The 20786-nt window shown below is 41.8% G+C and overlaps 1 protein-coding gene across 1 annotated transcript in view; it reads right to left on the bottom strand.

Moving 5' to 3' along the window:
• pkib (protein kinase (cAMP-dependent, catalytic) inhibitor beta) overlaps positions 1-20786 on the bottom strand; it is a 35771-nt gene that overhangs the window by 6811 nt on the left and 8174 nt on the right. The window lies entirely within an intron of this gene.

Here is a 20786-nt window from a genome sequence, read left to right as displayed (position 1 = left end):
AAGTAAAAGTCCTGTATTAAAATGTTACTCAAGTGTAATTGCAAGGTCAGATTAAGTAACAAAGTAGTCATTATGCAGAATGGTCCAGTTTGTCCCAAGTTTTTACAAAAAAAATTAGAATGTGTCAAAATCCTTAGAAAATAGCAGATCTACAAGCCATTTCTAACCCCAACTCTGAGGCGGAAAATAGCCAATCTACAAGCTCACGTGTCGTGGCGCTCTCAAGTATAAATCAGGCAAAACTCCAACCCTAATCCCAACCGGAATCTTTTTATAATTTTAAGCCTATACCCCAAAAATATTGTTGACCATAAATCAACCATTTATCTGGTGAGGACCAGGTAAATGGTCCTTACAATGTCACACATACACAAGTACACAGTTTTTTATAGTGTATATTCTTTTAAAGCTTTGCTTCTGGGGGTCCCTCGAACTAAATATTTTGAGATGGGGGTCAAATACATATCATTTTTGTTGTTTGGTTGCTATATCAGTGGTGCGCCAACTATTTCCATGTCAAGGACCCCCAAAATTATATGTATTTAGCCGCGGACCCAAGGACCCCCAGAAGCAAATATTGGAGTTAAAAGTGTTCGCTTTAAAAAAATATATATTCAAAGATTTGCACAAATTGTGAAGATTTTTCAAAAATAGCAGATCTACAAGCTCGTATATCTATTTTTTAAAAGCCAAAGAAAAAACTGAATGAAATTGACCTGAATTGAGACAAAGGAAACAAGTTTGCAGTGACATGTATTGTCCACTAGAGGGAGTGCCTTTACAAAACATGCATGTACTGTGTGCAGAGGACAAAGCACCTGCTCATACAGTGTACTAGTAACTATAGCTGTAAACAGTTTTTACCCAGCAGCAATCAGGCTGCTGAACAAAAGCTAAGTCTGGTGACACTGCACAGACTGAACTGAATTGTGTTTAAAGGGACATTTATATAAGCACATTTGTGACTTTTTATGTATTATGCACTTTAGTCACATTATTGTATTATGTTGTAGATTAGTCATATTATGCACGTTATGCCTCTCATCTCTCCCTATGAGATGACTCTCTATCTTTTTAAACTGTAATGATGAGCCTGCACAACAAAGAATTTCACCCACCTTACTTGTAATGTGACAATAAATAAAAGATTGATTCTGATTCTGTCGGGTGGAAACCTCGTCCAAAACGATTACTTTTCAGGAAATGGAAAAATAGAACCTGTGTTCCAATCAGTGTTCATTTTGACAGCAAATATGTATTTAGTTTTAGTCATAGTCTTTTGAACAAAATTCTACTTTTAGTTGACTAAATATCACAGGATTTTAGTCTAACTAAATCTGCAGTTGATTTAGTTGACTAAAATGTTTAAGTTTTTTTCTGCGGCCCGTGATGGCGTTTCGCTGCAGCGTTTTCACAAGCTCTTCGGTAGGACCTCCTGGTAAGCAGAAGGTCGCCGGTTCGCCCGGGCGCTCTTAACCATCTGAGCAACCATCAGCTGGATGAAGCTGAAAAGTGAATTTCCCCGGCTCCCTTCGTCTCCCTTTCTGAATGCTATTTATATCTATGTTGGTTACCCCTGGAGTGGACAGACACACATACACACACACACACACACACACACACACACACACACACACACACACACACACACACACTACTGACCTGACCATGAGATCAGACAGATACAGCCCCCATTTCAACAATAAATCCTTTCTGCAGTGTGTGTGTGTGTGTGTGTGTGTGTGTGTGTGTGTGTGTGTGTGTGTGTGTGTGTGTGTGTGTGTGTGTGTGTGTGTGTGTGTGTGTGTGTGTGTGTGTGTGTGTGTGTGTGATCTCATGAGTCGCTCAGGGCCACAACAGTGACACACACAATTACATCACCTGCCACACAGTATCTCACACATGCGCGCACACACACGGCGAACCGCTGTTGCCATGACAACGAGAAAAATACACCTCTGGCGGGCAAGCATGCGAGTTTGTGTCTGTGTGCACGCACGTGCATGTTGTTTTCGAGCAAAGACCCATTTCTGGTCCCTCCGCTACATAAGGGAGGAGACAACGGTCGTCACTGTGCCTTTAAGCACACACACACACACACACACACACACACACACACACACACACACACACACACACACACAAAAAGGCAACAGGTTGACCATATTAGCCCTCTTTAACCCTCGCATCCATATTCTGGTGGGAAAATTTGTGGGAAAAGGAGTACAGATGGTGGTTCATTTTCTTCATTTCACCTGAATTCATGTACAATTTACAATGCAGGCATTTAGCAGATGCTCTTATCCAGAGCGACAGTGTAGTGCCTCAAGAAACTGCACATAAACCAAGAACGAAGCGTTGTCATCAGTGCTCTAAATTAGGGCTGCATGATATTAGAAGAAAACATGCAATAGGCTCTATTCACAGCAGCCATATTATGAAGACATTCACAGGTGTTACCAATGATACTAATGAAGGCTCTGTTCCATTCTGGTCAAACAGAGTCAGGGGGCTGATATTGTGCATGTTGGCTCACTGGAAACACTCTGCTACACCAGTGGGTCTACAGTTGGGGTCCAGGGACCCTCATGGGCTTCCAAATGGCCCCTTACAGGTGTGTAACTCTCAGAGTTATGGGGGTCCATAAATGGAACAGAGCCTTCATTAGTATCATTGGTAACACCTGTGAAGGAAGTGATAATATGGCTGCTGTGCATAGAGCCTATATGCAATACATTTGTTGACTATTGTGATGATGACGATATGACTCGTGATAAGTAAACAAATACTGACGTATACAGGTTGTCTTTCAGCCTTAGGTTTGCTGCTAACACGGAACCCAGACAATGAAAAGCCTACTGTACGCACACAATGAAAGAAAGAGAAATAAATTGATTGACTGTATATTTCCATTCCAACAACATGGTTTTGGTGAAAACATTGCACTGCTGACAATATATAGCCTACTGTACAACCAATTTAGCAATACAGTTTCTCACTGCTCACCTTAAAACGTTGTCGTCTAATCTAAACAAAAACATCCTTTATACCTGGATTTTGATTGATTTTGAAATGAATACAACTTTATAAAAATCACAAAAAAACACAAGTTAGTGATACTCATTTGTTAAAATAAGTGTTAAACAACTATACTGTATATTCTCTGATAGTATTCATTGCTATACTGTAGAATGTTTGTTCAGTAACAGCCCAACAGGGCTCTCCCTGTCTCTCCAGCTCTTTAATAAACAGAAAATGCATTTTCAGGTCAGGATTAGTCCAGTCACAATTATTACATAATCGCCTAATCACAATTATTTGAGATAATCGTAATTATCTTTAACATAAACGTCAAAATCATTTCCATAAATGTCCTTTTTTATTTATTTTATCCCATAATGGTGTTAATAGCACATCTACCAGCTCAAAACGCATCACGACGCAACATATTTTGAGCTTGTAGATCGTCCATTTCCACAATTTTTTATTATTTTGAAGAATAAAGTAATGCAATATTTGTTATTTGTCATATCTGCCCTGTGAATGGAGGACATTTGTCAACAGCCTATGCACCCTAGAGGAGCAAAGGGCTTACGTCAAGTAAATCATATTTGCCCTGTGCAACTTTTGTTTACGAAGACCAAAAGCCAAACAGAAATGTAATTTGTAATCATAATGTTCCAATAGTGTTAATCGCAATTATTTGAGTGACTTAATGGTCAGGTAAAATTCCATAATCGTGACAGCCCTAGTCAGGATACAAATTTTATCCAATCAGAGAACTCATACATAATACAGGATTAACAAGTGAAATTGGAAGTGATGACACAAAATAAATCAGCAGACCAAATTGGAACGGGAACAATATAAAATTGAAGCTGATAAATGGGTTCTGTCTCCTTGGGTGAAAATGTGCAGGCCACCTGAAAATGTATTTCCTGTTTATTAAAGGAGAATTCCGTTCATTTTAAGTGTTATGTTTGATGTGAGTCAAATCACTTACCAACGTATAAATGAAAATCGCGTGACTCCACAGATCCCCCTATCGACCCCCACCGTTGGCATGATAGTAGGATTGTGGATAGCCCAAATTCGCCTATTTTAACAAATGCAAAGTCTGTTTTTTTGCTTCTAGTACTCATTGTTGAGTCCCATGATAATGTAACAGGCGCTAAAACTCCGAGAAGCTAACGGCTAATAACAGAACGAACGAAATGCTGGTTGCCGGTTTCTCTCCCGACCTGGCAACCTGGGGCTGCCATGCAGAGATATAAGCAGCCCCAGCGTTAGCTCGTTCTGTTATTAGCCGTTAGCTTCTCGGAGTTTTAGCGCCTGTTACATTATCATGGGACTCAACAATGAGTACTAGAAGCAAAAAAACAGACTTTGCATTTGTTAAAATAGGCGAATTTGGGCTATCCACAATCCTACTATCATGCCAACGGTGGGGGTCGATAGGGGGATCTGTGGAGTCACGCGATTTTCATTTCTACGTTGGTAAGTGATTTGACTCACCTCAAACATAACACTTAAAATGAACGGAATTCTCCTTTAAAGAGCTGGAGAGATGGGGGAACTCCTCTTATTGAACAAACACTCTATAGCAATGATTACTATCAGAATATAGTGATTCAACCCCAAAATATCACTTAACCTAGCTTTAAACAATATCTTTTGCAATAATGATGTAAAGTCTTTTGCGATATGTATATTTTGCACATGTTGACAATGACATTGTGATGATGACGACACATTTTCAATATATTGTACAGCCCTACTCTACTGTAGATCTCACCCTGTGACTTGATTAGTGATGCTTCCCTTAACCCTTTGAGACCGGGAACGTCATTTTAAGATTTCTTTGGCTATATAAAAATAGCAGATATACAAGCTCATAGCGCGGCACCAAGTGCCGCGCTACGAGCTTGTAGATCTGCAATTTTTTTTTAAAATCGTGAAAATGTGTGCAAATCTTTAGTTTGAATATATATATATATATGCTTTTTTAAAGCGAAAGTTTTTAACTCAAATCTTTGTTTCTGGGGATTTTACAAATGTATTCTAAATCCTAACAGGTTTTTTTCCTAAAGTTTTTTTTTTTCTTTTTTTTCTTTTTTACTTATGTTGCTATATTATCAATGGTTTTCTAACTTTTTTCTTGTCAAGGACCCCCAAAATAATATGTATTTGTCTAATATATAATAATAATATTTTGTTCCAGGGACCACCAGAAGCAAAGATTTGAGTTAAAAATGTATATAAAAGATTTGCACACATTTTCTAAAAAATAGCAGATCTGCAAGCTCGTAGGGTTAATGTCACGTCGTCAACTTCCCTGTTGTAAACGAGGCCAATGAAAACTAGGGAAGAATTTATAAACCACAAAAGAAAACAAAAACACTGACACAGCTTTCTGTTTCCCTATATCCTACTGAGCATCTGTACGTGCTGTGCGTGTGTACCAGACATGTCCTTCCCAGGAGATTAGGGCAAGCATGTTTAGGATACAATGCAGTTCATTGAGTATATATCTGCTCTCAGTTCTGTGAATCTCAGTTCCGTGAATTCAAGGGGGAATGAATCCTAGGCTGATTTTATCGTTTGTTTTTCTTTACTGCAAACATGTCCAGGGCCGTGGGAAGGTATTTTAAGTTAGGAGTGCTGTAGTAGGAAGTACATTTTTGCTTATTTTTTTTTAATGAGGGAGGGAGGGTGTCACTGCACGCAGGCACCGGGGACAGCAACACTGTTCTTAAATCATCCATGCCGTGATCAGAGAAATCTATCAAAAGCAGCGGCGACCACTGCTGCTGCTGTAAACATCATCTCTGGGGTCATGTGATCAAGATGTATGTGTTAGATTTTTCATGATCCCATTCCAAACGTGTGGCTATGACCAAAGTTTGCGGGCCCTGGGTAGGCAACCCGGCCTGGCGGAGACCTGTGCTCAGAGGAGCACACTTTTCTATTTTTTCACAGTGAAAAAAAAAACACATTTTGACACTCCTGATGCAGAGGTTAAAACTGCAGAAGGGTAAAACCATGGCAGGCTGGTAGGCTAAGCAACACAGCTGTAGCTAATCAAATTGATCATTGTGTTAGATGTACTGTACGTCAGAGTGTAGAAGAGAGAGTTGCGTCATGCTTTGATCTCGCCGCAAAGCGCGATGTTTGCCTCCTGTAGTTCCAAACATTGGAACTTCCTCATTGAGATGGACAGGGAACTTCCGCATTCCATTCCTACAATGGGAGTCAACGCTAGTGTCGTCACTCTCATAGTTCTATCACGCTGATGTACGTGTGCCCAGAGCCAATGTGCAAGCTTAGACAGCAGACACCAGTATTGCCAATGCATATTGACACACCCTCAATCTAAGAATACACCCGGATTTAAGCCCTATTTTATACAGAAATGTTATAACTAAAATTGTGAAAATATTCCACGATCTTTGAAAGTTTGTGAAAATATTTGGAGATTTTTGCCTATAATGACATGCCCAAAATAGGGATTGATTATTTGTTGATTTTTTAATTAAAATGTAAGTTATTAAAAACATGTTAATTGTTTTCATTAATCAATTAAATCAGTTAGTTTGATAAACTGTCGATTAATATATTCCATATCTATATCCAGCCGGTATAGAGCTACCGCTTGGCCCTGTTCCCATAGCAGCCAGCGGGTACACATTACACTTCAGGATTAATTGCGGGGGGAGGGGGATTCTGTCAAATAAACTAATCACAGGGATGGGGGGGGGGGGGGGCAGTGGGTGGGGGTCTAAAAAAAGAAGCACGTAATCCTCCCCCCTGACATCATGTATTTGTTCACCTCAAAACTTGAGACTCAGGCTCTGTGTAAACATGATTTCCTCTGCAGCCTTCATTACAGGCGCTGTTCCATCCTAATCCCCCCTCCCCCCAAACACACACACACACACACACACACACACACACACACACACACACACACACACACACACACACACACACATCACCCGGCTTTACGAGTTTAGGGATGATGATACTCCACACAAGAGGATGACACGCACGCACACGTGCTTGTGCAGCCTGATCACATGCTCCTGGTGCATGTAAGCTTTGCTGTTAGGGTGGCTACAAAGTCTGGCATATATATATATATATATATATATATATATATAAATGTGTGTATATGTGTATGCACGCACACGCGCACGCACGCACACACGCACACAGAGAGAGAGAGAGAGAGTGTGAGAGATTATAAATTCCTAGACAGCTGAATTTTCTTGGATGGAAATCAGGTGACCTTCCATTGGGATGAGCTCATGGTGTGTGCAGGCTGGTGATTAGTGAAGCCTGTCTGTGAGGCTCTGTGTCAGTGTGGTTCTCAACCTGTGGGTCGCTTTTAACAACATAATAGCATAATAATGTAATGGTGGTTTTCAACCCATTTCATATCAAGGACCGTTATTGTCTCCGCCAGAGGTGGAGAGTATGTTTTCGTTCTTGTCCTTCCGTGTGTCCGTCCGTCTCAGCCAAGCTAACATTGGTCAAGCTTCACGTGACACGTGACAATATGTCGTCACCAATGCTTTTGATTGGCTAGCGAGACGCATGACGAAATAAAATCCTATAAACAGGTGTGTCACTTCAAAAAATCATTTATATTTTTTGAAGTGAGCTTCCATCAGCCAAGCTAACATTGGTCAAGTGACACGTGACAATATGTAATATAAATAGGCAAGACAGGATTAATCAGGAACAGTACTGGCGGAGACCTGTGCTCCGAGGAGCACATTTTCTAGTTTATTCTGCATTTGAGTCACGGACAGTGTTGGGAAGTAACTAAAGTAATATGTAACTTAAAGTAATATTATTACCTTTTCCCAGTAACTAGTAACGTAACTAATTACTTTCACGTTTTGAGTAATAATATTACCTTTACTTTTTTTCAAAAAAGTAACTTATTACTTTTTTTCACGAGCCTCGTGGTACTCTGGGTTTGAGTGTGTTTATTTGATCCTGTGTTGTTTTTGGTCCATTGATATAATGGTAGACTGGTTGGGATCGAGTTGCTATGCAGGCTGCTTGCTGATCCGGTCTAGAGCGGATACGGAAACGTTGCGCTCATGTCTGTGTGAATTATTATCAGCTGCGGAAGGGCGGGCCGCCCTTAAACCGGATCAAACAGTGTTGCCATGTCTGCTTATTATAAGCGACTTGTTAACCGATGAAGATTCGCCGTAAGCTTGTAGGTCGGCTATTTTCTATATATATATATATATTAGAATACATTTGTTTACAAAGAAATTAAGCACTTTATGAAGAGGTTTTGTTGTTTAGTTGGTTGCTGTCAAATAAAAGGTTTTTGAGAGGCTGGCTGTAAGTGGGTCCACCAGCATATTGTCCAATGCCCACTTAACCGTAGGCCTAGTCCATAGGCCTAGCTGTAGGCTGCTATGAAGTGGTCAAGTGGAACACACTTTTGATTTATTTTCCTGATATGTTTTTTTGTGTCCTGAATGATGCACTAAATATCAGTCAGTCAGAATGATTGTTTTGAAGTTTACATTTCCTACACCCACGAACCACGATGATATGTGTTGCTATGGGAGCCTTTTTATTTTATTAGAATTAATTTTGTTTACAAAGAAATGAAGCACTTTATGAAGAGGTTTTGTTGTTTAACTGTTTTGTTTAACCTAGTACATAGGCCTAGCCCACGATGATATGTGTTGCTATGGGAGCATTTTTATTTTTGTATTTTATTAGAATACATTTTGTTTACAAAGAAGTTTATGAAGATGTTTTTATCTATGTTTGTTTAGTTTATGTTTGGAGCTTTAATAAACAACAGAAGTTGTTCAAAGATTGTGTCTCATGATGAGTCATTATCTGTTTGAGCCCAGGTGTTTGAATTTGAATATTTTATTAGGCAAAAAATACATTAAATACATTTAAAATACTTGTTTCCATTGAGGTCCTTAGTATTCAATTCATAGTCGTCAAATGGTTTTCATTTAGTCTGTAAGTTATGAATTCATACACTGTAAAAGTCTTAGTGTTAATATAATTCAAATGAGTGTACAATGAGGATTTTACAATGTAGGCTGCAGAAAAGAGAAAAAAAACAACTGCTAATGTTGAAAATGCAAAGTTAGACTTTTGGGGAGAAAGGATGCAAATTACTGGGGGCGAGAAAAAAAAAGTAACTAAAGTAATAAGTAACTAGGTACTTTTGGCAGGGAGTAATAAGTAAAGTAACTACATTACTTTTTAAACAAGTAATATGTAATAAGTAGCATATTACTATGTTTTAGTAACTATCCCAACACTGGTCACGGACCACCGTTTGATGAGATTTAGACTCTCAGACTCAAGACCTAGAATATTGTGTTATCGTTGGACAAGATCTTGTCCACAATTCCAGGCTGTATTGATGTTAGTACCATAGGAGAGATTACAGGCAAACGTTGATCGAAATAACAATTATTCTACATTGAGTAATGCAGATGTTTAACAATCATTTAACTCTTGAGAGCGTAAAATGAAACCAAATGGACCCTTTTACGGGTCCATTTGGTTTCATTTTACGCTCTCAAGAGTTAAAGATCTATATAAGGGTCCATTTGGTTACCAACTCTGCATCATTTAGCTGGGGACCACCTGGAATCCCTTCAAGGACCACTGGTGGTCCCCGGACCACTGGTTGAGAACCACTGACATATACCATTGATAAATGAATACCATGGTATTCTTAACGGCGCATCCTGCTCTATACCTGACTTTGTCCGTGTTCACCGTCAACGTTCTGATTGGTCAGACACGTCAACAAAGTGATTGGTCAAGCTTCACGTGACACGTGGCTATAAACACATTATAAACACATGTCGATGATAAAATGTATCAAAGGCGCTACCTTCACACAGGGTGTGATTTTTTTTATTTTCTTTACATCTTGCAATATTGAAAAAGAAAAAAGGGGGGAAAAAAAGTATACTATGTTAGTTCCATTGATCCACGGCGGAACACAAACGTTTGATTGATCATTAAAAATAAACATGCTCTGGAAATGCGTGCGGCCCACCCGTCTGACCACTGGGTGGGCCGCGAACGCATTTCAAAGATTTTCAAGTGGGCCCTGATCGGGGAAAAAAGGGCTGAGAAGAACCACTGCTCTGTGAGGCTCTCTCAGCCTCCGTTCCCAATTTACACCTTGTTGCACAGAGGAGCTGAAGAGATGGAGACACTTCTCTGCCTCCTCTCAGGGTGTCTGGGTGCTCCTGCTGTTAGATTGATGACAAGCACAGAGCACTGTGGCTCCTTCAGGCCATGCGGGGCCGTGTTGAGTGCTGCCTGCCTGCATCTCTCACTAACACACTGTGTGTGTGTGTGTGTGTGTGTGTGTGTGTGTGTGTGTGTGTGTGTGTGTGTGTGTGTGTGTGTGTGTGTGTGTGTGTGTGTGTGTGTGTGTGTGTCTCTCTCCGTCTAGCCGGTACCCAGGCTTTTTTTTACTCTCTCTGACTGACTGACTGACTGTCTGTCTCTCACGCTGTGTCTGTCTGTCTGTCTGTCTCTCACGCTGTGTCTGTCTGTCTGTCTGTCTGCCTGCCTCTCTCTCACTCTCTGTCTTTCTCTCACTCTGTGTCTGTCTGTCTGTCTGTCTTTCTCTCACTCTGTGTCTGTCTGTCTGTCTGTCTGTCTGTCTGTCTGCCTCTCTCACTCTGTGTCTGTCTGTCTGTCTGTCTGTCTGTCTGTCTGTCTGTCTGTCTGTCTGTCTCTCTCACTCTGTGTGTGTCTGTCTGTCTGTCTGTCTCTCTCACTCTGTCTGTCTGTCTGTCTGTCTGTCTGTCTGTCTCTCTCACTCTGTCTGTCTGTCTGTCTGTCTGTCTGTCTGTCTCTCTCACTCTGTCTGTCTGTCTGTCTGTCTGTCTGTCTGTCTGTCTGTCTGTCTGTCTGTCTGTCTGTCTGTCTGTCTGTCTGTCTGTCTGTCTGTCTGTCTGTCTGTCTGTCTGTCTGTGTGTGTGTGTGTGTGTGTGTGTGTGTGTGTGTGTGTGTGTGTGTCTGTCTCTCTCTCACTCTGTGTGTGTGTCTGTCTGTCTGTCTCTCTCACTCTGTCTGTCTGTCTGTCTGTCTGCCTCACTCAGTCTGCCTGTCTGTCTCTCTCACTCTGTATCTGTCTGTCTGTCTGTCTGTCTGTCTGTCTCTCTCTCTCACTCTGTGTCTGTCTGTCTGTCCATCAAGCTCTCTCTCTATATATTTTTTTCCCTCATGTGTCTTCTGCTCTGTCCATTGTGCTGAAAACACCCATTCCCACATGCTCTCTCTTCTCATGTGCCCTTTTTGCTCTGTCCATTGTGCTGAAAATTGTGCTGAAAACAGCCCACATGGTGAGACCCTTCGGTGAGAGAAAGTCTGTCTCTCTGAATAGAATCCTTTGCCCCGTGTCGCAGAGAACTGGTGTGAAGAGCTGTTTTAAAAGGATATAATCTAGGGACCCTATTATGGTGTGGCATTACAAAAAACTAGCCCTGCATTGAGTGTGAAGGTTTCGGAAAGGTCTCTTACAGATCGACAGATGTCAGAGCTAGCTAGCGTTCTATTTATTTATTTTTGAGTGGTGCCAACCACTCCTATATCTGACTTTGTCTGTGTGTCCGTCCGTAAGTCCAAAAAACAAACATTGAATATAGCTGCAAGCAGCGATAATATGGGGCCAGGAGAGAGAAAGAGAAATGATAATTCCTTTAACAGGTCAGTTCATGAAAGTCCTTGCGGTCTTGTTTCCAATGAGTGCCTGTGAGCAATTAGGGGTTAAGAGTCTTGCTCAGGGACAAATTTCATTTCATCGACACATTTGCTGACCTGGCCTGGAATCGTACCTGGGGCAACCAGAATCTCTGGCTCCCTAGGCGGGCTCACTAACCACTCAGCTATGGCCACCCCTCAGAGAGAGAGAGAGAGAGAGAGAGAGAGAGAGAGAGAGAGAGAGAGAGAGAGAGAGAGAGAGAGAGAGAGAGAGAGAGAGAGAGAGAGAGAGAGAGAGAGAGAGAGAGAGAGAGAGAGAGAGAGAGAGAGAGAGAGAGAGAGAGAGAGAGAGAGAGAGAGAGAGAGAGAGAGAGAGAGAGAGAGAGAGAGAGAGAGAGAGAGAGAGAGAGAGAGAGAGAGAGAGAGAGAGAGAGAGAGAGATAGATAGATAGATAGAAGAGACATAGAGAGAGACAAATGGAATAGATTGAAGAGACAGATAGATAGATAGAAGAGACATAGAGAGAGACAAATGGAATAGATTGAAGAGAGACATGGAAACGGAATAGATTGAAGAGAAAGACATGGAATAGATTGAAGAGAGAGAGAGAGCGCCATGGAAACGGAATAGATTGAGTCATGTTTTTTGCATTTCAACTTAAATGAGTCTGCATCAAGTGAGGCTTGAACCGGCAACCTTACGGTCATGAAGCACTCTTAGGTAGCTGCAACACTACCTATAGTGCTATATCTTTGTCAAGGCTGATATCGTCTGTTGAGGATCACAAACTCTTGCCTTCTGTCATGACCCAAGCCCCTGTTTCACTAACACTAAGATCACTCGTTCACAAACCATTTACCAATGAAGAAATTGTACATCTCCTCAGAACCAAAATTAGTGAAAGTAGCCGATCTACAAGCTCACAAACCATTAAAAGTTGTCAGATTGTACATTGGCTATTTTCACAATGAAGTATGTTATACATTGAAAAAAGATACTCTCATTGCTATCTGAAAAGTTGTGAGATTGTAGATCAGCTGTATGTAAAAAACACTCAATTAAGTATTTCATGTTATCTTTAACAATTGCAGATGTATTCATTGATAGTCATGTTGTGTGAAATGCAACTTAGATGAAGTCTGCACCAAGTGAGGCTTGAACTGGTGACCTTCAGGTTGTGGGGCACACATTTAAGCGAGAAGCCACCAACAGACAAGAACCTGTGAAAAAGGAGATCACACAGATCATACAGTTTCACGCAAATAGCTGAAAAATCCTGGGTTTAAGTGTTTTTCAAACTGCTCAAGATTGCGGACAATCTAAGGGCGGTGCTTACTGGTCAACGTGATAGATGTGTTCCTCATTAGTCAAGGCACATGTGTAAGCAGGTCTAATGGCTGTCGGCCAAACGAGGCATGACTTTTGCTGTTTAAAGTTTCAATTTTCAAAAAATTGCTATAGCGCCCCCGTTTGACCAATTGGAGTAAGATTGGTTTCAGTGATATTTGGAATGGCCCTTTACATTTCTGCAAAGTTTCAAAGAATGGTAAGTCTGCATGTATGTGTTAGGGGCAGATGAATAATTGTCATAAAACTGCAATATTCATTGGCTCATTAAAGCTTCATTTTTTCACTTATGGAAGATATTTTGCAAACGTTTTTTGGTATAGGTCCAAAGTTCATGTGTAAAAAGTTTCGTGCAGATTACTCAAAAATCCCAGGAGGAGATAGGTTTTAACTGTTTTTCATATAATTCAAAATGGTGGGAGATCTAAAGGTCAGAGGTCAAAAGTGAGAGTGTGAAAGTTGTTCAGCATGAGGAGACGCATGTGTGCATCGAAGTTTCATGGCTGTAGGTGAAACAGGGCATGAGTTGTACCTGTTCAAAGTTGTCATTTTCAACTGAGTGCTATAGCGCCACCTTTTGACGAAAGATTGTGAGATTTATTTTTTGATCGTTTTTCATGACCATCTATCATATGGCCGAGTTTCATAAAAAGCGACTGCACGGTTCAGCCAGAACTGCCAAAAGTGGCAGAAGAAGAAGAAGAAGAAATGGAATAATGCGAATAACAATATGGGTCCATGCTGGAAGCCTGGCCCCATAATGACAACATCAATACGGGGCTCATCAAAGGCACCACTCTCTTCACACAGGGTGTGATTTTAACATACATGTTACTGTATGTCAAGTACAGGTACCAAATGATAGGTAGGGGAGAAAGTAAGTAGCATTCATTCATGAATTATTATTATATTATAATTAAATTATATTATAATTAAAGGGGAACATTTTGAACAAATCTTTGCTTCTGGGGGTCCCTAGAACAGCATATTTTCAGGTGGGGGTCCGCGGCCACATACATATCAATTTGGGGGTCCTTGGCACTATAGGCACTGTGGGTTGCCTCCGGGCCTCAGAGTGTCCTAGTGTCACCAACACCAGCTGCAACATCTCAACTAACCTGGCCTGGCATCAGCCGGACTGATGGCGCAGATTCACGTATTCCATTCACACATGCCATGTGTGAGTGAATCCGTGTTGTCGGTCTGGCTAGTGCCAGGCTAACCCTAACCCCTAATTAGCACCGTCTCTAAATACCCCTCAAGAGACAGTGGGGGCAGTAGAGTTACAGTAGCATGCAACTTGGACACAGGCCGGGGTCTGATCAACCTCGGTCGGGTCGCCTGGAGGAGGGTGTCTGTTGCTGCAAGACCCGAAACACCCAGTTACACTCCAGGTAACGTGTCCAAGTTTGTGCATCAGTTGACGTTTTATTAACTAACATTATAATATTTTTATTTCCCAACCATTTTACACATTGGCACTACTGAAGGAAGTGATGATCAAAGACATATTATTTGTGGTTTAATTACAGGCCAGGGTATACGGTATATAAATAGCCCAGGTAGTAATTAGTGTCATTAACAAGCGGCTCATCACTGATGAGGAAAGGGAAGATGCAGACCTGTGAACGCAGCGTTCTTTTCTGTCACGCTGTCTTTGAACGATCCTTGACCTCTGGGGCTATTCTTCTATCAAAAGGCTTTCATAACGACGGGTTGTGTAAGGCAGTTCCCAAACTTTTTTGTTTGAGACGAAAAAAAGAGGAGAAATCTGATGTCTCCCAGGACCCACACAAGTGGAAATAGCCAATCTGACGTTTTCACTACTTCTTAAAAAGTTGTTTATGGAATTTCCTAGATTTTGATGAAATGTAATTACATTATTTAGAAAAATGTTTGACTTTATGAAAATGTTTTTTGTACAACATTGTCCACATCTCTCTTCACATCACCATTAGCCCAGGGTAACAGCAACACTTCCCTAAATAACAAATGATACTTCCCTAAAATAAACACTTCCCTATTCACCACTTAAAACCTACATACTCATTTGACCGGAGTCCCCCAGGGATCTATAATAGGTTGTCTAGTATTTCTCTCTACACCAAATCTCTTTGCCAAAAATAGCCAATCTACAAGCTTGTGTCGCATGGCGACGCATTGTGAACTTGTAGATAATCAATAGAATAATCACTATGGAGGTGATCGTACTTGCAGCTCTATTATCTTTTATTCATAGCATCATATCGTTGGTGTCGGGCAGAAACATGTCTCCATATTTCATCTTTTTATGTTTTTCTGGTAAATTAATGTCCTACTTCATCATACAAGAGTGTCTTGAATGACGATGCAAAACTAAACTTTGTATTAATTGCACAATTACTTTTAAAGGACAATGATGTTTGTGATGACGACGTTACGATGTCGTGGCACGATGACGTTACTCAAACTGAATGGCCATTTGGCAAATAAACATCTTTTGAAATTGTAATTGATCTCGGTTTGATTTGTTTGTCAGTACTATGACATCAGTCATTCATATTAGGGCATATTGAGAGAAAGTCGACAGACCCCCATCTGAAAATATTTTGTGCCAGGGACACTCCCCCATACACGATTTGTGTAGTTAAAATGTGGGTTAAAGTGGTTTTCTGGGGACCGCCTCCGCCTGTGTGTGTGCGATCATGTGGCCTAATCACTTCTTTTGGGCTTGTTTTCGTAGACCTCACCACCGCTTGCTTCTCTTGCACAATCTGGCAACACTAGGCTCTGTCCTTCCGTGGGAAGCAGACACTAATTGACAGTCCCCATTGAAAAGCCATTTAAATGATAATTGTAGCACTCGACTCCTCCTCTGACAGGCTCTCAACTAAATGAGCTCTTCAGATGCTCGGACAAAAACATTTCTCCGCACGCACGCACGGGCACACAGGCGCACACACACACACACACACACAAGGCAGGGCTGTCACAATATGAATTTTTGCTTGGCGATTAATTGTCACTCAAATGATTGTGATTAACGATTTAATTGTGTGACGTTGGAACATTATGAATAAACATGACATTTCTTTTTGGCTTTTAGGCTAACCCTAACCCTAAACAAAGGTTGCACAGGGCAGATGTGACGAATATCATACATATTTAAATGCTTTAAAAAAAAAACATGAATAGTGGAAATAGCCAATCTACAAGCTCACAACACGTCACATTGCGACACGTTTTGAGCGCCTGCTATTTCCACTATTTTTTAAAAGGTTATACAAAAGATAATTGTGATTATCTCAAATAATTGCAATTGACAGGCCATGCTTTAGGATGGAGATTTTGTGAAAAGGCATCTTTACAACCATAAAGCCAAAAAAATAAACTTGTGAGCTTGTATCTGCTATTTTCGGTGCACGACACCAATGTGTGGAGCAACTAAGTCAAATAGGCATAACTCCAAACATGAATTCTAAAACTCACCTCTAAATGTCTAAAACTAACCTTAACCCCAAGCTGAGAAAAATACTAATTATTCAAACATTTTCCAACATGAAAGAAAAGCAGATCTAGAAGCTTGCAGTGTCTCACTTGTAGATCTGCTATTTTTGAATAGCCAACATAGAAATGTCTAATCCTAACGGTAACCCCAAGCTGGCTCTAATAACACAAAAACTCAAAACATTTCCTTGTGAGAACCAGGAAAATGGCCCTCACAAGTATAGTAACACAAGTGTACACACACACACACGCGACAAAATAGCCTGTGAGTGGATTGAGTGAAAGAATCGAAATTAACGGATGCAGTTAAGAAATACCCACACGTCTGAATAGAATTTCAACAGGTGTTGGATGAAAGAAACTATGTGAATTTACTTAATTATATTTCAGTAAATTTCATTTTATTATTAAAAAATAGTCTATATATTTCTTTCATAGTAATGTAAACATAATAAATATTCACACAATCTAATCTTTGAATTCAAATTGGTTTGAATAATTTACTCATAAAGTGTCGGAGTGACATTCTCAGTAATATGCTGCAGGAGATTTGTGGTATTGTACATGGTACTGCACAGAGGAGAAGACAGCTAGAAGTAATCTAACTATATAAATGGCGACCAACTTCCGCACCCTCGGTGTCCACACCCCACAGCTCTGTTATCGACTAAACAACGAACCGCCAGACCACATGTCGCCAACTGACTCGCCACGCCGGCCGCGCTGAATTTACGCCTCGCGTAGGGGACATCTCACTGCTCAATACACCTTTTCCACCGCGCAACATAATTAATTCTACTCACCAAATGTCGGACAAAACGGAAGGGGAGGCAGCTTCGTACCGTTTACCGTGCGCACGACCTCATCACCACAACAGCACGCAGCCGCTGCGGGGTTTTTTTCCTTTTTTTCCAAACTTTTTTTTTGGTCACCATTTTCTCCAGGCACCATTTCTGGTGTAACGTCGGGTGTTTCTTTTCACCAGCCAATCACCTTTCACGTTGCCACGTCCGTTGCCACGTCGCGCTGACGTACGCTAAACAAGCGCTGCCGTGCGCACAATGCAAACGAGCCCAAAGGCGCGCCAAAATCAGCCGACCATTGCTTAGACACAAAGTCAGACCTGGCAACGCAGCCTACGCCAATCATGTGTGAGAGATCTACAAGCTATGGGGCAGAGACGCCACCGTATCTTAGCAACAACTACAGCGCTCACTCTCATTGGTCGTGTCACGCTAAGAGCAGTCTCCAGACAATGGCATCGCAGACAACTTGCTGTTACTGCTGTAGCCATCACAGGCAGTTGCAGCACGACGGACAGGGCGCTGTGATAGCTGCCATGTCGCTAACGCTAACCTGGTTGTCATGCCTGCAGCGGCTGTGCAATCACTTTGTCAACAATGCACGTTCGTGTGCTGAATGTCTATATTGCTGCTCAGTTCGTCCATTGTAGATGGTGTATGTTTGTGTGTGTCTTCTGGAGAACTATGTCGCTCCACAGCAACTACAGTAACTAACGTAATGGCAGGACCGCCCCGTGCAACAGATGTTAGGCTGCATTATGGTCATGTAGTAATTTCAGATAATTTCGCTCCGATTAGAGCAGTGTTTATCAACCCTTTCACGCCGCCCCCCCCCCCCCCCCCCCCCCCCCAAATACACGTACTTGATCTGGGACCCCCCCATTCTGTTTGACTCCGTTCCACAAGTAAATATTGTGAAAATAGCCGATCTACAAGCTCGAAACGCCTCACGTTCAGAGGCTTTGTAAGCTTGGAGATCGGCTATTTTCTACATGATTGCCTCTTTCTTACATTCTTTGCCAATGTGGCCCATGTTTTCATAGCATAGTTTATTGACTACTTCTGTTGCAGAAATGGCCATTTCCTTTACTGTCGTTTTTTTATTGTCTCCGCCAGGCCGAAAGGCATGGCGCAACACTATGTTTCACCCCCTGTCCGTCCGTCTGTGATAGCTAATCTCTCACATCGTTGACTTGATCGCAGCAAAATAACAGCCCGATGTGGAGAGTCAGTGAGAGCTGGATAAACGACGTAAAATGTGTCAAAAGGAGTCTGTACGGCTGTCGATAAATGAACACATGACGTTGGTGGGAGAGCAGATATTGTGTCTTTTGGACAAACAGCAGCGTGGTGCTGATGTTTGTTGTGTGAAGCAGCTTAATGTCAGAGTGTTTGTGTTGGAGCGCCTCAGTGCGGCTGCAGAGTTCATGTGCAACCTCTTCCAGAGAGACACAGAGACACTAGAAACTCTGCTGGGGAAAAAAAACACTGCTGGGCATTGACTTTCCTATGGACATTGATCTACACACTGCAGGTATATCTGCTACACACACAACATCAAACTACACACTGCAGGTATGATGCAGCGTTTGCATTACAGCCAGCATGCCAGCGTAGTTCCCATATGGTTTCAAGGTGGGCTAAACCATATGGACCCCATGTCAGCAATGTCAGCGGCATCCACTTCAGTCCCAACTGCGATGCCCATGCAGGCTATAAGTAGCTTCTACCTGGCCCTTAGGTGGGCCCCAACTAGCCATGTTTATGTGGGACCAAGGCGGGTCCTAACTGGGTTTGCCCATGCAGGCTTTAACTGGGTTCTACCTGGGCCCTAGGTGTACCCTAACCAACCACAGTGCAGTGCCCATCGCTCCAATTGTTGTGACGTCAGGCCTCTCAATACTGCACATTGGTGGAGGAGGAGGGGCCGCAGGGCGACCGCACACATCGCTGAACCAATGGTAGCCCACGGATGTTTCCTCTGTGGATTTACAATCTGCCCCTCTATGCCACATATCATCCGCACTACAGGGTCTTCACTGACCGAGCCACGGCCCCACTGACCCTCATGACGCTACGCCACTTAAACGTGCGGCAGCATGCGCTGGGTTGCCAGGTTTGCACAGCCTGCGCCAGAAACAAGCAACCACCTTCATGAAAAAAAAAAAAACACCGAAATGGTCCGCAATGTTCCAGGGGTGTCCCCGCGCGTCCCAACACTCCACAGGGGGTCAGTGGACCATCAGGGGGTCCGCGGACCCCCTGTGGACCCCCTGAAACATAACAAATATTATTTCTTCAAATTTTTTCCTTTTTCAAAAATTTTTTTCCACAGTTTCACTCCGGCGATTTGGGTCCCCCAATATACACACGGCTGGGCCCCGTGCGCGGCTGGGGTTGAGGGGGGCGTAGCCCCCCGAAACTCTAGTGTTTGATAATAGAGTCTACCTTAAGTCCCTGAAAATAGCTAAATATGTGTTTTTAAGACAATGCATTCATATGTGGTGTGACTGTGGTCAGACAATTATAAACTGTAGGAAAAGATCAAAAACAGATCTGTTCAGAAGGATCCATTTGATACAAAAAAAATCACACCCAGTGTGAAGTGGGCGGTGTGTGGTCATCACAACATGACTCACTTTAAAAAAAGGATAAATTACTTTTTTTAAAGTCCATACTGCTATTCATAGGGCTGCATATGTGTCATGTGTTTCGCTAGCCAATCACAGTCCTGAATTTGCAAAGTCAGCCAATCACATTACAGTTAGTGGTGATGACACTAGCTGTAATGTGATTGGCTGATATGAAAATGACAATTTTGCATTAACAATGGATGGGATAGGGGGTACACAAATGTTTTGGTCGGTGTCCAAAACTCACTTATAGGGGGCGGCTACACCGCCCCAACAAAGGAGGGCAGAACTGGACAAGTAAAGCTGGTTGAAAAATATTTTCACCGTTGAGAGAAAGTGTTTCAAAGTGTCCAAAAATAACAATATATAACTATAATAACAACTATAATAACACTCCACAATCATAATCCGTGGAAACCCTTGATCCACAGCCTGTGGTCCACAATCACCATCAGACCTCCAGCTTAGAAGTGTTCTCACCTCTGATTAAAGTTAGGAGCCCTTGCATGAAAGTAGTGCATCCTGCAGGGTTAGGGTTTTCTTCACTCTTTCACTTCATTATCACTTCATTATCTTCACTCATCATGTACATACAGGTGTATGATGTTTTTGACTCTGACCTTTCTTTTTCCATTGCTCCACATATCTTACATACAACTATGCAATGTCTAAGACTTTCTCATCATGATAGAAGATTAGCTACCATACCAATCCAAAAAAATAGTTTTGGTTTGGTAAGGTAGAACTGGTAGAACTTGATCTCCTCCTGACCTCAAGTAACACTGT

This window comes from Gymnoscopelus microlampas (assembly GCF_963454915.1).
Source record: "Gymnoscopelus microlampas genome assembly, chromosome: 15".
NCBI lineage: Eukaryota > Metazoa > Chordata > Actinopteri > Myctophiformes > Myctophidae > Gymnoscopelus > Gymnoscopelus microlampas.
This window is presented reverse-complemented; position numbering and strand designations above follow the sequence as displayed.